Here is a 15,361-nt window from a genome sequence, read left to right on the forward strand (position 1 = left end):
TTGAGCTCATCACGTGTTATTCCACCTGCCCTATCTTTAAATTTAATAAAAAAAAACAGCTTTTAGAAAATCACTAAGTTTAAATACATATTTATTTTTTAAATTTACTTAAATTAATTTAGTAATAATTATTTTATTATAACACATCCTTATTACCTTAGCAGGTTCAATCTAAAGTTTATAAAAAAATTTAAGCAATAAATTGAACAGACTTTAAATAGAAAAATTGCTTTTTTTTTTTGCAAACAGTAAAAAGTTTAGAAACATGAGTACTTTCGTTTGATGAAACAAACACTTGTACAGCTTTAAAAGGTTAAACGAAATATTTCTTTTAACATGGTTAGTCAGGTATCTCTTTAGTCATTGACTTTTATTCAAAACAAGTAGTAACTATTAAAACTATTTATTTGAACATGTTTTGTCAAAATGTTTGATTATATAACCATAAAAAACAAAACAACAAAAACTTTAGTGTAATTATTTAACTGTTGCCTTTTAGGTTTGTATGTGTTTTATTTACAAGGTGTTTGTAATAAAAAATCTGTATGTATTAATGTTGGAAATCCAAAAAAATTGTTTCCAGGTTTCCAAACTTAAAGATTTTAGAAAAAATTCGTTTACGATTAAGAAAACGTTTTTAATTTTTAGAAAAATGTAACTAAAAAACAGTTCAAAAAATTGAATAACTTGTTGTAATTATTATTTTCAAAATAATTCATAAAACTAAGAACATCTTTTTATAGCGAAAAACAACCTGATATTAAAATTAGGAATAGTAAAAAGAAGTAAAACAACAACTTGAGAAAAAATGCAAGCTGATTTTACAGATGAAGAGGAAAAGTTCGAGATCCTTACGAGAATTCTGCAACTGACGTGAGTGTCTTGCATAAAGAGTTTGCCAGTTTGCAGAATTAAATGCAGCAGCTGAAAATGAAAGGACATGTAAGGAGTTGAAATTGTTGTTGTCTGTACAATTGTTGTTTTGATTTTAAAAATAAACAGTTTGTTTCAGAAGCTTAGCATTTTACAAGCCCACTTGTTTTTAAAAAAAAGTGAACGAGTCAAAGTTAGAGAAAGAATGTTTTGTGTTTAACAGGTCTGTCAATCAAAAAAGGGTCAATTAAACATTAAATGCGGAACATTAACAAAAATTTTTGTTTTTTATTTATTTCAGACAACCTGAGTAAGAAAGTTTAATTATGTTTCGTATACTTTAAAGTAAACTTTTTATAAAAAATAATTAAAAAAAAAAAGTTTGACATGAGATGAAAACACATCAGAGGAACAGGCTCATGAACAATTTAATGAAACCAACTTTCTGCTGCTCAAAGTTTTATGCTTGATGGTTATCAGTAAAAACAAAAATAATGAAGTCAAAATTTTAGTGTGTTTGCTAAACTGTGTTGTTTAAAAATCTGATGATGCTGACAATTTGTCGATTAAAAAAAAGTCTGAAAAAATGCTTCAAATTAAAATCTAGAAAAGTGTTTCCAAGGCAGCAAAGCAGTTAAAAGATAAAATCAGATTATCGGCCGTACTTCTGAGCGACTTTTGCTACGGAATAACAACACTAATTATGTAAATTGTAATTAATTTACATGCTCGGAAAAATAAAGTTCCGTGCATACCACCAATTTTCTATAAACGATCGGGTCACAACTAACTAGCCAGCGGAAAAATTGTACGAAACATTTTTCTGCCACCTGCCAGAAACGAGCTACAAAATTGGACCTTCTGATCTTTAGTGATTCTGAAAGTTATCTTTCAACAACTCAGAGCCGACGAGTGTTTGAAAACATAGTTTGTTTCACGCAGCTAGTAACAAAAAAAGTTTTGCGAGAATAAACGGATCCGAAAGTATTTCCAATCGAGACGTCGAAGGCTGACGAAATACCAATTGCTTTCTTGATGTTGAAACTCTTCAGTCATGGACGCGCGCATGACAAACCAACTCAACTACTTTAGAGCAACACTTGCTATCAAGCGGCAGATAATTTTTGGTTGTCCAAAAAAAATGCGAATAGTCGTGCACGCTGGGAAAAATGCGTACAAAAGAAAAGAGAGACGTATAAAACGATCTTTCTACTGTTGTTAAAGAAATCCAAGTAGTTAAAAAAACTAACGGTTCGACTAACTTTTGGTTTAAAATGTTGGTTATCAAAGAAATTATGAAGGAAAAATGCAAATGGGTGCAGAGAAACAATTTAATGTCCAATCTGTCATAAAAAAGCTCTTGCAGAATTAACTTTTGATTAAAAAATGAATCCACTGGAAGATTTATATAAAAGGACTCCAGTAAAGAAAAATCAATGCCGTACGTGATCCGGCTGTGAAATTACGTTTTTTTTTTTTGCAGATACATGTACGCTCACAGGATCACTACCGACAGTGAAAAGTTTAAAATTTTCCAGAGAATATGGCCTGTTCTGATAATATAGATTTTTTGGAAACACATGATGAAGACAGAACGTACAGCAGTCTTATTAAGTTTTTACAAGGCAAAGGTAGTAAATTTCCTCGTATCTTAGGGGAAAGCCCATAATATCCAGTAAAATTAGTTATTATTAAAAATTATTATTTAACTTCATTAACTTTTTATGAAATTTTACTTTGTTTAAATTGTCTTTTAATTAACATTTTTTATTGTTTACTGTTTATTAAACTTTGTTGTCGTAAGTTATAACCAGTGGTTTTTAATTGCCATTTAAAACTATTATTTAAGTTTTAAACTAGATATATTCTCCACTATACTTAGTGAAAATTGACAAGTCGTCGAAGAAGAGCTTAAAATTAAAAAAATGTGTCTCGTAAGCGAACTAGAGTTAAGGGGTCTTGACTTCATATGTGTGTCAAAACAAAAAAAAAACCTTTGCCTACGCAAGTAAAAATAAACAACAAGATGCGTACATTATAAATTGTACCGAGCGAGTAAGATTGTTAATTGCAAGTCTTGTACATTTTAGAAAAAATTTTTAAAATAAACTGTTTTTCATCATAAAAGAGCTTTTTTAGTCTATCAAGGCCGTGAATAAATTCCGGAGAAAATAAAAGATTTAAACTTTGTCAATGCATGTATGAAGAAAATAGGTATAGTGATTTATTTGTTTATTTAGTAATAACAAAAGCAACCACAATTGTAAATTTTGTCAAAAAAGCAAGCTGCTTTCAAGAAAGTAAAATAACAACTTAAGATCCTTGAGAAAACTGCAAGCTGGTTTTAAAAATGAAAAGTTAAAGACCCTTTAATAAAAATAAGAGAATTTTGCATAAAGAGATTATTAGTTTGCAGAACTAATGTAGTAGCTGAAAATGAAAGGACATGTAAGAAGTTGAAACTGTTGTCTGTACAATTGTTGCTTTGGTTTAAAAAATAAACAGTTTGTTTCAGAAGCTTAGCATTTTACAAGCCCACTTGTTTTTAAAAAAAAGTGAACGAGTCAAAGTTAGAGAAAGAATGTTTTGTGTTTAACAGGTCTGTCAATCATAAAAGGGTCAATTAAACATTAAATGCGGGGCATTAACAAAAATTTTCGTTTTTATTTATTTCAGACAACTTGAGTAAGAAAGTTTAATTATGTTATATACACTTTAAGTAAACATTTTATAAGAGATAATTCAAAAAACAAAGTTTGACATGAGATGAAAACACATCGGAGGAACAGGCTCATGAACAATTTAGAAACAAAATTGCTGAAGTCAAATTTTTAGTTTATTTGCTAAACTGTGTTGTTAAAAAATCTAATGATGCTGACAATTTGTCGGTTAATAAAAGCTTCGAATTAAAGTCTAATCACTAAGAAAGAGTTTCTACGGCAGCAAAGCAGTGAGAAGAGAAAATCAGATCAGCGGCCGTACTTCTGAGTAACTTTCAAGGAACAAGCAGTAAAAGAAAGAATCAGACTATTGATCGGATATTTTGTGAAGATTGAAAATTTCAGAGATATTTTTTTTTGTGAGAACATGCTTACCAAAAAAATAAAAACGGGACCTTTTGTAAAAAAAAACTTAATGAAAAAAGCTAGAAAAGAGAATAAAATTTTGAGATATCTAACGCAACAAAAAAAGTTTCAGATTACTCCAAAATAAAAACACAGGTTTTTTTCTAATAGAAGATTAAAATGTAAAAGTTTCAAACAAAAAATAAAAAGAGAAGACAAAGTTAAAGTTTCAAGATTAGAGAAAAAAAATTTCTAGAACAAGATCTTTAAAAAAATCCTTTTGTGTTCATTATGTCTGTTCAAAAAAAGAAAAACTATTTTCAGTCAACTTGAATAAGTAAGCTTAAGTTATGTTTGAAACAACTTATAGTAAAAATAATTTGTGTAGTTATAACACAAAAGAAAATGAAGTTAGATGAAAAAAAAACCTGAGAAAAATAGGTGTATATAAAAAAGCTTTAGCTTTAAAACGAATTAGCTGTTAAATATTAAAAGATAACCATTTTTTTCAAATTAATTTGAACGTCGAACAAGCGAATTATTTAGGTTAAAGCAAAAAAGATAATTTTAAGAACAACTTAGTGTTATTAAAATTAAACATAGAAGTTTAGCACTATATAAAGAAAAACAATATTTTAAAGTCATTGAAAATATAAAATCTGTTATAGTCTATTCAAAACAACCAAATGTCTAATATTATTGCTCATAAATCTTGAATTTTATAGCACTTTATAAAAAAAAAAACAATTTTTGTAAGTCATGGGAAACATATTTGCTACGGAATATAAAAGCAAACCATTGGCTTTTTTTTTAAGCTCAGTAAAACGAAAAGTTGTTTTTCTGTAAATACCAGCTAGAAACCAGTAAGAAAGCTCGACTTAAAATAATTGTTATTTAAAGTCATTACCACATAAAACAATACTATTTTTGGTTTTTCCAAAAAAAAGTATGATGATCATAATGTTTGTGAAGAAACCATTTTATGTACAATCGTTAAAAAAACTGTTTTTGCTGAAGAACTTATAAAATACAAAAAGCTTAAAGGTGGATAACAAAAGATTAAAATATTCTTTCACCAGTTGCGAACTCTTAAAAGTTCAAGCAAATTAAAAAGACGCTAATCATAAAATGCTTGCCATTTAGTTATCTTTTATTTCAGACAATCAGAATAAGTAAATTTCTAAGAATCAAAAAAGTAAGTAGCTCTACGGCAAAGAGCTTTAAAAGAAATAAAATTAATCTTAAATTGAACTGTTGTAACCATATTCATTGTTTTTGGCAAAAAAAAAGATTTTTTTCTTTTACAGAGTAGCTCAAGAAATTTATAAATAAACTTTTACTTGGCAAATGCTAGAAATTGTCTTTGATTATAGCAACGGAGATCTAGTTTAACTGAAGACTTCCTTTGGAACTCTGTCCTACAAACTAAGGAGCTCAAACTGTAAGACAATTAATAAAGTTTTGGTCTTTCATGGTAAACTTGGAAAAATAAACGAATTTTTAGTTTGAATACATTTTACAAAAAAGTTAACAGTGAGATAAAATAATTGAAAAAGATCTGTTGGATGCGAAATTTAAAAATTATGCGATTAGTATGTTTTCTAGTCCAAGTTATTTTGTCTTTATATAAGCCTGCGACTTAATGCTGTTTAACCATAGTGATTATTGAAAGACCTTTTGTTGTAGAACAGATATAATGTTCAAGTAAATGTGGATGAGAAAGTTTCAACAAATAATACTACTTAGTTGATGTTGACAAAATAAACAAGTTTTTTAGAAAGATTAAATTTAGATCGTTGAAGTAATTTTGGTTTAGTAGATTGTTAATTAAATTCGTACTTTTTATAAGTTCTGATTCCTATTCAACAACAACGAAAGTATTATTAATTTAACACATACAGTAACCTCTCGGATCTTTACGCACTCGTGACGTTACGCACTCTCGTTTAGTTACGCATTTCAGAATTCTATAAAATTCAGAAAATAAAATTTTTGTTTTTTTTGATATTGCACAAATTAGGTTTTATGTATATTTTTAAGTTAAAATATGTTTTTGAATGCTAACACACTTCTCTATATCTTTAGACTTTGTAAATTTATGTTCCTTGACTAATTGATAAACATTTAGTTATACCTCAGTATATCAGAAATTTTGTAAACAATAAGAGATTAAATCAAAATTCTGAAATAAACATGACTTTTTTTAATAATGAAAGTATAATGAAATAATGAGAGTTTAAAACACAAAGAAATGATACAGCAGTCTTGCATTATATATTAATAAACACCATTTTATAATTGTAAAGAAATGCTTAATTATAAATTGAATTTGCTAAGTAAAATAGAATATAAATGTTGCATATAAATAAGGATAAAGAATATTTCTACTTATTATTAAAATAGTAAAACTATTCTACTCGTATTATTATTTTATAGAAATTCAATTCCTTTTTTTTAATATATGTATAGTTTTATCTGTTGTTTTCATATTTATAAATGAAGTAAACAAATAGTTAAAAGTGGGAAAGTGCCCAGTCTGCTTTTAACTAGTAGCAATATTAAAAAACAGCTATTTTAGTGAGTATATTTGGTACCTCTCGTTTCTTTACGATATCTCATATCTTTACGCACTTTTTCTGTGGACACAATGTGCGTAAATAAGCGAGAGGTTACTGTATGGTATAAATTAAAAAGCAAACTTATTGCATTGATAAACAAGACAGGTCCTTACCAATATCTCACAAAAAGTAAAAGAACAAAAAGGTCAAAACAGGTTCATTAAAAGAAAGCAAAACCTAGACAATTTGAAAACAAAACTTTCAAATAAACTGGTGTTAAAAATTGTGAAGACCAAATCAGCTTTAGGATTGTTACGTCACTACGTTCAAGCAAAAATAAAATTCAAAACTAGAATGAAATTTAGGATTTCTAATAGCATGTTTCTATTTATTAGTCAAAAGTGAACAACATCAAGTTTTTACTTTTTCAAGTTGCGTTTTTATAAATGTTATGACAAACTTAGATTTATGTTTAGTAACTCATTTAGCGTGTAACAAACAAATCTTAATTTAAAAAAAACATCTAAAAAACTAGCAATAAACTTTAGAATAATTTGAAATTATACTTTCTAACTACTATTCAACAGTAACTGCACACACTTAATTTATAAAAATTTAGTTTTAATACTTTTAAAATTTGTCTAACGAAGCAAAATTAAATTCAACTTAAATATAAATATATAAAACAACTTTTTAAACTTTGAGTTGTTGAAAATTTTATTTTAACTCTAAAACGCAACCAATAAGGCACTACCAATCTATAACTACCCAATCAGTAATAAATGCCTCAAAGTTAATGGCAAAAATATTTTAGCAATGAATCATTGGAAAAATTTTATTTTTTTTCATATTTTATACTGTTTTATGCAGGTTTACCCTTTAAATACAAACTACTTATGTACGTGAATTTACAGCGAGTTACAGATGTTTGTTAAAAATTGGAAAGAAAAATTATTTTGCTGTGCGCTTTTTGGATAAGTAAAAAAAATAACATTTTTTCATTTCAATTTTTTCTAATGTTGGTAGACATCTAATTGGAGAGACTATTTCTGAAAATGTCTTAAAACTGACAGTTTTTGTAATCAAACTTTAGATCCTCTTAGTTATTAGAATAAGTTAACATGATAAGCAATTTAAACTCCGTAAAATTGCATTGTTATCAAGCTTATCTTTTTCAATTAGTCCAATGTTTTTATCCATACATTTGTTTGGCAGGTATTTTATTTAAAAGTTTTCATTTAACTAGTTTACTGATAAGCCTGATAAGTTTAAAGGTTATCAAGTGTAATTCATAAAATTGGTACTATTCATTAGAAGACAGCAATTTTATTTTACGCATTGGATTAGTTTCTTTTTAATTTTCTTTTGTAAAAGTTTAGATGATTTTAATATTATTAAAATTAAAACTTATTTTATTGTTATAATGCAAAATAGTGAGCGATAATACTCTTTAAAGTTTATACTCAAAAAGTTCGACATAAAATAAAAGATTGGAAATTTTTCAGTCAAGGAATATTGTTGTATATGTAACCAATTATTAAACATTTTCCTTTTCAAATACGGGCAAATAAAAAAAAATACCAACAGATATCTTTTAAAATGTTTTTAAGGTTTTATAATAAACCTGAGTCTCAGTTATTTCTGCTAAAAAACGCTGTTGATTGACATTCAAGTGTGCACAAAAGAGAATTGAAGACGTACAAAAATCGTCGCTGGATAAATTTAGAGGCAAACTCTAAAGTTAAGTACGACGAAGAAACTTTTAAAAATTCGAAGTGTTAATTACAAAAAGAAACTTTTAAAAACTTCAAAAAGTTAAGTACAAAAAGAAACTTTTAAAAACTTCATAAAGCTAAATACAGCAAAGAAACTTTTAAAACTTAAAAATTAAGTATGACAAATAAATATTTTTACACTCTAAAGTTTAGTATAAAAATAGACTTATAAAAAATCTCTAAAGCTAATTACAACAAAGAAACATTTGAAAACTTAAAATTTTTTGTTCTTTCCAAGTGAGAAACTTGAGCACAAGTAGGTAATTGATTACAAATAAACTCGCTTGCCCACTCAAATTGAAAATGGGTCTTTAAATGATTTTTCTCGAAAAAAAAAATTGTCACCAATCTACATTTAAATTAATCTGAGTCAACTATCAAAATAATAAAATCAATAATAAAAAAAAGTGAATAAAACTCGTCGCAGGACAACTTAAGTCCTGCAGTAAGTATAAAAAGTGCTGTAAAGAGAGAAAAAGAAACAAAAATTAGTAATGACAAAACTCCAACAAAAGTTCACTTTAAAAATGGTTATCTGATATTAATAAATAAATTACAATCAAAACTAAAAAGCTCAAACAAACCTTTCGTGTCAAAAAAAAAGCTAGCTGTCTAACATAATAGTTGAATTACAATTATTAAGCTAAAAAACTTTAACGAAATTCTGAACTTTCATCAAACAAAGATGATTTCTTAGCTATCAAATAAAAACATCAAATATTTCTAACGCTCAAACCTTCAAACTCAAGTTGGGAGAAAGAAACTTAAGTTGGGAGAAAGTCCCAAAGCAACAAATAACTCGGCCGAAGTGAAAAAGAAGTGCACTGAATGCGAGCCTCTACTAGTGGCAAAATCACAAAAAAAAAACGCTGAAGTCAACTTCAGTTGTGCATAAGTTTTATGAAAACTATTATTAAAAAGTAAAATAACAATTTAAAATAATTGTCTAAACGCTCTACATTGTAGAAGAGATAAATAAACAAAGTGATAAAAACTTCAGAATAAGCTCTCTGGAGTCACTAAAATCTTTGAAATAGAATTCCTATCTTCAGACGATTGGAACAAGTAGAATTAAATTCGAAAATATCAGTAGTTGTATTCTTAAATAAGTTACTAATATTATGGCTGAAAACTCTAATGCAGACAAAACTATATTCTTATTGGCTAAGTGTGAAAACTTATTGCGCATGATTTTAACAAGAACATTAACTAACTAAATTCAAAATTGATATGTGTATCAATTATAATTGTAATACTACCATAAAAGTTTGAATTACAGACTTTTTAACAAACTAGGATTTTTATTTGTTTCGAATACATATAGCAAAAGTAGTTAAAGCCATTAAGCAATTATTGCCAAACAATCAAACCTTGAATGCTCTTGAAACATTTTTTTGTTCACCTGAATCTAAGCTTAAACTTAAGTCTTTTCACCAGGAAAAAAATCAATAAGTTAAACAAAACAGTGAATAAACTTCGTAGCAAAAAAAAATTCAAATGTTGTCAATGCGTGTTGATGAGATTCTTGAAAAAAGTACGAGGTTTCTGCAAATAAAGTGAATGAAATACTTAAAAATATGACCAGCCTTCATAATAGAAAGATTGTAGCAGCTGGGAAGAACGAGCGAGGAGTTGAAGAAAGTTAAAAATTTTGGAATGAGAATACAAAAACGAACAGCAAGCTATAAACCTCATTAAAAAAGAGATTTCTTTTCCTGTGAATACCAGCCAGCTAATAATCAAATAAAAACATCAAATATTTCAAACGCTCAAACCTTCAAACTCAAGGTGGGAGAAAGTCCGAAAAAAACAAGTAGCTCGGAGTGAAAAAGAAAAGCACTGAATGCAAGGCGTCTACTAGTGACAAAATCACAGAAAAAAACGCTGAAGTCAACTTCAGTTGTGTATAAGTTTTATGAAAACTATTATTAAAAAATAAAATAACAATTTAAAATATTTCTCTAAACGCTCTACAGTGTAGGAGAAATAAATAAACAAAGTGATAAAAACTTCAGAATAAGCTGTCCGGAGTCACTAAAATCTTTGAAATAGAATTCCTACCTTCAGACGATTAGAACAAGCAGAATTAAATTTGAAGTTAGCAGTATTCTTAAATAATTTACTAATTTTATGACTGAAAATTTTAATCCAGACAAAACTATATTGTTATTGGCTAAGTTTGAAAACTTATTGTGCATGATTTTAACAAGAACATTAACTAACTAAGTTCAAAATTAATATGTGTATCAAATATAATTGTAAAACTACCATAAAAGTTTGAATAACAGATTTTTTAACAAACTAGGTTTTTTGTCTTTTTCTTATACATATAAAAAAAGTAGTTTGAAGCCATTAAGCAATTATTGCCAAACAATCAAGCCTTGAATGCTTTTGAAACATTTTTTTGTTCGCCTGAATCTAAGCTTAAACTCAAGTCTTTTCATCAGGAAAAAATCTATAAGTAAAACAAAGCCGTGAATAAATTTCGTAGCAAAAAAAAGTTTAATTTTGACAATGCGTGTTGTTCTTCTGGGATTCTTGAAAAAGTACGAGATTTCTGCAAATAAAATAGATGACCAGCCTACTGAATAAAATGGTGATTGTAGCAGCTGGAAAAATAAGCGAGGAGTTGAAATGTTGGATTGAGAATAAAAAAACAAACTGGTGTTTATTAATAAGCTATAATCTTCGTAGCTCATTAGAAAAGAGAGTATTTTCCTGTGAAAACCAACCAGCTATCAATCTTTGTAACGCTCAAACCTCCAAACTCAAGTTGAACGAAAGTCCTAAAACAACAAACAGCTCAAAAAAAGTGAAAAAGAAAAGCAGTGAATGCAAGGCCTCTACTAGTGACGAAAAAAAATCGCTGCAGTCAACTTCAGTTGTGTATAAACTTCATGAAAACTAGAAAGTATTATTAAAAAGTAAAATATAAACTCATTTTAATTCTCTAAACGAGCCACAGTATAGAGGAAATCAAATTGTTATTGAAAATGGAACATGACCAGCAAAGGAGGAAAAAGACCTTGTAATTATCTTAAACACTCAACATTCCCTAAGGAAGAAAGTAAAAATATGGACATTTTAATGAATGAGTTGAAGGAAAAATCATAAACTTCAAAAATAAAATGAAGAAGTAATGAATGAAAACGATGATTTTCTAAAAGAAAATGTTAGAGTGTATTTGCTGAAATATAATTTAAAACTTATGATTATAGATGAGTCTAGAAGTATTTCAAGACAGAAAACTAATAACGAAAACAATCCTGGCTTTAAGTTTCCGGATGAAAAGAGCAACGAACCTAATGGAAACATTCTATCTCTCACTAGTTGAAGGACAGGGAATACTTGGCTAACACTTGCCAGTTAAAAATATTGTAGTAAATATTCAACTTTGCAAAAAATTTGACTGATTATCGATGAGTCGGAAATAATTTCTAGCGAGATATCTAATAACGAAAACGGTCTTAGCTTTAATTTTCGGTTGAAAACGGCTTCTACATATAATAAAAAACAAACTGCTGGTTTCAGAAGCTATAATTTTCATAGCTCATTAAAAAAGAGATTTTTTTTCCTGTGCACACCAGCTAGCTAATAATTAAACAAAAACATCGAGTATTTCTAACGCTCAGACTCCTAAAATAACAAATAGCACAAAGTCCAAAGATTCAAGCACAAATGTGAGATTCAACTCTGCAAGAAGTTGGACTGACTATCGATGAAAAACATCTAGCAAGAATGAACCTTACGACAAACATCCAGTTTTTTTTTCTGATGGACAGGTTTTGCAGTCATGTTTGATTTTCCAAAACAAGTCATTAAAGTAAATGCTAATGGTCGCAATTGAACCTTTTAAAGTACAATCTGTTATGAAAACGGCTCTTGCAAAATTGACTTCTGTAAATAAAAAGTTATATAAAAGAACTCCAGTAAATCAAAGAAAAACCAAAAGATGAAACGATTTGTAAAAAGAACTAAGATGCTTTTATACCGCTTGTGAACTTCTAAAAGCTTTGAAAACTTTAAAGAAATCATTAACGAGATTTATACTACTTTCCTTCAGACAATAAGAATAAGTAAATCTTTTAATGATGTCTTTTATATAATGTCCATAGCATCACTGAAAACTTTTTTGTTTAGACGTTTTTCAGAGTAAGATAATATACTAGATAAAATAAACTCCAAATAAAAGTGTATTGTCAAGTCCAATGAAATTAGATTACAAGAAAGTTAAAAGTGAGATGAAAAAAATCTATTAAAATAAAATTTAAAAGATATCAGAAAAAAATGTGTGTGTACAACTTTTTTGCCACTCTGATAACCTGTTGTTATTAGATAAAACTTGGTTGGAGAATTTAAAAATTCATGGACTATTCAAGTGAACACAGATTACAGAGTTTCAACAACAGTTTTGTCTTTGTTGTTACAATGAAAAAGTTTTAGAGAATATTTAAATTTAAACCAACCATATTTTGTATCTTAAATAGGAACATGATTAGTTCAAATTCCTATTAAACAACAAGTAAGATACTGTTGATTCTCTACAGAAGACATCTTAATTATTTAACCTTTATAAACAAACCCTTTACGTTGGAAAACAAATCAGATTTTTCATTGATATTTTCCAAAAACAATAAGACAAAAAGATTGAAACTCAGCTTAGTAAACAACAAATAAAAAACAAACAACTTTACAACCAAGACTTTCAAAATAAACTGATGTGTAAAAGTTTTGAAGACCAAAACAGCTTTACTATTATTACGTAACTATATTTTTTTAGCAAAAATAAAATCAAGTTTGAATATTCAAATCACCCTTCTGTTCATTAGAATTAAAATGTTAATAAGTACTATCTAATTATATGTTATTCTTCAATATATTTTATTTGGATCTTAATAAATAGATTTAATTCACTAGTTTAAACTGAACAGCATTAATCTATTTCTTTTTTTTAATTACGTGCTTTGTAAATGTTTTAAAAAGGTAGATTAATATTCATTTTATTTTATACAGCGTAAAATAAATAAATTAAAAAAAAATAATTAATAATGTTACTAATGAAGTTAAACGTTACTTTCTATCAAAGTAACTGTACACACCTAGTTTGTAGGTATCTACATTTTTAGTCGAGTTATTTTTTCATGTTTAAGGAAGCACAACTTAAAAAACTAAAACTTTACTAATTCTACAACTTCTTGTTCTTTTTTATACTTCGAAAATTGTTTTTAACTTTTTAAGTACTCCTTATTGTTTATAGTTAAAAAAGCAGGTTGAAAATTAATTCAAGTTATAAACAAAAGTATGTTTTAATTATTTTAAAGAATATTTTGTTGTAGAGTCTTATTTTATAATATTACTTAGAAATAAGCTTTACATAAAAGATAATACATAGTGGCTTTATTAGGTAGTATTGATTGTTAATCGCAGGAAACTGAATGACTTTAATTATAGTATGTCTTAAACGTTCAAATGCAGTTGCAATTATATCATAAATAAAGCTTTAAGTATCTAGCAATGGTTTGTTAAAAATCAAATAAGTTTCTACTTAATTTAATTTAAATTGAAATCACTTAGTTGTAGTGTAACACAGTTTTTTTTATGAGTAGAAACTATTTTTTTAATGCAGATTTTAAGATAGTTTAACTACAAGTTTTAGTACGTTTATACTGAAAATTTTTCAAAATACCTTATCAACGTGTTTTATCTAACTACCTTTATTAACAATTTCAAGAGAAATTTATCTAAACAAACGTCTTTCACAAACAAATTTTATTTTAAAGTTTAGGTTTTGAAAGAATACTAAAGTATAAAAGTATATATATATATATATGTATATATACAATAAAGTATATACTGAAAGTTCTCAGTTTAAATGAAAATATACAGACTAAAAGCAAAGTTGTAAAAAAACATATAATTACTTAATTTAAATAAAACATATATTAAACAACTTTAGTTTGATCATTGTCACTATTTATTTACCTTATTTTAAAAAGTTTTGTGTTTCCAAAGTAGCTACTACACTTTGCCCATAATGTTGTCAACTATTTATGTACAATCTTCTCTAGGGACACTGAAATTTCACCCGAACAAGAGGAAACTTGAACCATTTCAACTTCTGCAGTAAAAATGACCTCAACTGTGATGACAAACCTCCTGACCGACTCGGTAACAATTGTAACATAACCAGCACGATTTCTGGCCTTCCAGCTTTTTAACCGAACCTTTGTACGTAAAAGAAAGCTTGTTTATTCTTTCCTTTGACACGCGACTAATAGTCTGAAGACCTCTTCTTAATATAATTTCTAAGCTCCTCGTAATTTTTGAATTTTGTTTTTATTTTTTCTTTATCTATTAGAAAATATGACTTAAAGAACGCGCAAACGTGGTTGGAAGAAACAAACGAAGAGACACTCTTTAGTCCTGAACGAAACCGAACTGGTAAACGCAGTCGGAAGGGTTCCTTTGAAGGTAGTGTTTCGTCAAGTTCAAAAAACCGGATGTGAACTTCCAGCTTCATAAAGTTTTCAACACCGTCGCTGTGGTTCATGTAAATGGTGTTTTTGGTTTATGGTGTTTTGGTTTATGGTGCGTCCCTTCTCGCTTTACTGCCACGCATCACAGAACTGCTTGCGGTTGTTCAGAAAGTCGTGGAGCTCCTTTTTGACGGGCTCGTACTTTCTCTCGTTCATCCCTGACTCACCGTCCCCGTTGACTGTTCTGTTGCAGATGAGCCGCAAGAACTTGACGTGGTTGTGGATCCAGCAAAATTCTCTTCACGTAGGATCCACGTCTTTGGAGCACATCTTGTTTGTTACTGAGTGATTGTGATTCTGAGAAAAAAACAAAGCTTGTTACTTGTTTTATACAAAGATAAACTTAATTAATGGATACATGTGGTTAAACTAAAACAGAGTTTAAAATAAAAAAAGTTAAATTACACTTATATTTTTATAAACTTTTTATACTTACTGATAATGTGTTATGGTTTAATAGAAAATATAAAGTTCAAAATACTTCAAGAAATAAAAACGGTCAAAGCTTGAAAATCAGTCTATAACTAATTTAAATAATAAATATTTCTAAAAAA

Source organism: Thalia democratica, chromosome 5, assembly GCF_965202585.1.
Source record: "Thalia democratica chromosome 5, ktThaDemo2.hap1.1, whole genome shotgun sequence".
NCBI classification, from domain to species: domain Eukaryota; kingdom Metazoa; phylum Chordata; class Thaliacea; order Salpida; family Salpidae; genus Thalia; species Thalia democratica.